Here is a 2,802-nt window from a genome sequence, read left to right on the forward strand (position 1 = left end):
GCCGCCCCGAGGCCGCGCTAGGCCCTTCGGCGCCCGGCCTCCGCCTGGGCCGGCTGGGGCGCGCAGGGAGGGAGAGCGCGGGACCCGGCAGCTCGGCGCGCTGCCCGGCGCTCCGGGCAGATGCGCCCCGGCTGTACACACTTGCGCTCATTGCCGGATCCTGGGCTGACAGTTGAGATCGCTACCACCCTTGCCTTTTCTTCCCGGCTCTGTGTATTTAGCTCACTGCACCAAGGCCGTGAAGCAACTCAGGCCTCAGGATTTGCGCCCCGACCTTGTGCCGAGCCCAGAGCGCGACAGGAAGAAACAGACTCGGTCTCGGTGGTCCGGAACTCCTGCTCCGCTACAAGTGACAGTCATGGGAACAGACAACTGTTCATGACAGCGAGACGGAATCTGTTATTTTCCCTGGGGTACACCCAGTGTGCCTAGTACAGCGCCGGGCGCAAAGGAGGTGCTCAGTACATGTATACTGAATGCGTGAATGAATGAAATAATCGTTACAGAAGCAAACAATCTCAAAAGAATCAGTCCCTTTCACAAACTCCCGTTTCTCCAGATCTCCACAAGAACTCTCAGACACCCTCTCCCACTCTAGATGACAGTCTGCCTAGTCATCGTGAGAAGCTTTACAATGGCTTTCAACTCCTTTGCTCAAGAATCTTCTGTTGTTCTCTATTGGTAATCCAGCACGATTTCTTCCTGGTTGTCAAAGCCCTTCATCGTCCCCATTTCTGAGACTCTCTGACAAAGGCCCTCTACCAAGTTCATTTGTCTCCTTCCACGTGCTTTACTCACCACCACCTCCTTGACTTTCCTTCTGCTCTTAGAGTTGAATCTTATTTATTTATTCAAGAAATTGAGATCCAAAGAAAGCAATTAAAGAGAAGGAAAAAAAAAAAAGACATAAAAGAAAGTCCTGGTGAATTAGCATGTGGAGCTAGGAGGCACCACTCTCTTAAGTACTAAGGACTAAAGATGGACATCAGTGCAAAACTCAGACACTGTCCCTACCGTCACAGGGTTTAACTCCCCAAGCTAAAACAACAGTATAATTGAAGCTGTAGCAATGTTCATGTTGTTGCGTTTACTGATATCACTTATGGAAATTAATCCTGAGAAATTTATTGTCTCAAGATAGTTGGCACACAGTACATACACACACCACGGTTACTAAAACAAAAAAGAAACAACCCCAAATTTTAAAAGTTTACTGCATGAAGCAGAAATAAAACTGTTCTTTGATTTCTTATTCACTCATTAAATATATTTCAGGGCATCGATTTTTGTTTTCCTTACATAATACATTTACCAAGCACTTATGTAACGTGCTCACAATGTAGCAGGCATTTTGCATGTATTAGGTAATTTAATTCTCACAATAATCTAGAAGGTACTATTATTATCTCCAATTTATAGATAAGACATAGGGAAGCTGTGTCTTGCCCAAGGTCACAAGCTTACAAGATGAGAATGCAAAATGAGAACTGGAGCAGTCTTCTTGCTCTTAACCACTTCACTAGATTGTCCGTGTGCTTCCTAGAAGTCCCTGACTCTGTGCCAGACACATGCTGGTGATTCAGAATTGAACCAAATGTAATCTTGGACTTTCAGGAGCTACTCATAGTTTAAGCACAATGACAGGCATATAGACAAGTAATCACAGTATTATATATCGTAATTTGAAGATAACATAAATGACTGGGAATGAAAATGATTAGATAACTGATGCTGTATATTCACACAACAAAGCATTTGCTGTCATGACGAACATATTATGAAAAATGTCTACAAAGGAAAAGGCTGACAACGTAAGATTGTGTAAAAGGTATGAAACATATAGACAGTAGTTGAAAGGAATGTAGAAAATGTTAATGTGTCAGAATTATCAGAGTATTTTTCCTTTTTAAATTTGCTTAATGGTAAATGTTATTGTAACAACAGAGAAAAAATATTTTGAAACTAACAAACTAGGCCTTCAATGAACAATTTTGGCCCAAATGAATGAGTGAATGAGGCTGCAAACTCATTGGTATCAGTGCCTACCAGTTCTGTGTGCACAAGAGATGCTCAAAAATTGATTAGATATTTGGAAAAGCATTATTACTCTCTTCTCCCCTCTGCTACTACCTTCTACCTTTTTTTTCAGGTTATCTTGAATCATTTTGCAATAGTTGTAAAGGGGGCCTCAGAGTTTTGCTTTTCCCTTGAACCCAGTCCAAGCAGACTTTTGTCCCTAACCTCCATAGTCAAGGTTATCTAGTGACCTTCACTCTGCCCAAGGCAGCGGCCAGTTCTTGGTCTTCATCTTACTTGAACCTACTTAGCAGCATCAGACATAGTTGTTCAGTTCCTCCTTCAAACTCCTTTTTACTTGACTCCTTGTTTTCCATCGATTTCATCTGCTGCTCCTTTCTAGACTTTTTCATTAGATCCTTTACCTCTTCTGATCTTTGCAAATTAGAATGTCCCAGAGCTCAATCCTTGGTGTACTTACATTCCCTCCCTAGGGGATCTCATCTCAGACATCTGTATGATAAAAACTTGCAAATTGAAATCTATAGTAGGAACCCCTGACTCTGTTTACCTTATTGCTTCCTTCCTAGTTCTTCTTAGATGTTTCATACACATTTCAAACTTCACACTTTCAAAACAAACACTTTATGTTTACCCCTCACCAAACCACCTCCTCCCTCAGTTTTCTCAGCTTTGTAAGAAGTATTACCTTTTACCCAGTTGCTAGGGCCAGAGAGTTGGCTTTCATGGTTGATGCTTCTCTTTCTCTCAGAGCTCATAAGCAAT

Source organism: Camelus ferus, chromosome 1, assembly GCF_009834535.1.
Source record: "Camelus ferus isolate YT-003-E chromosome 1, BCGSAC_Cfer_1.0, whole genome shotgun sequence".
NCBI classification, from domain to species: Eukaryota; Metazoa; Chordata; class Mammalia; order Artiodactyla; family Camelidae; genus Camelus; species Camelus ferus.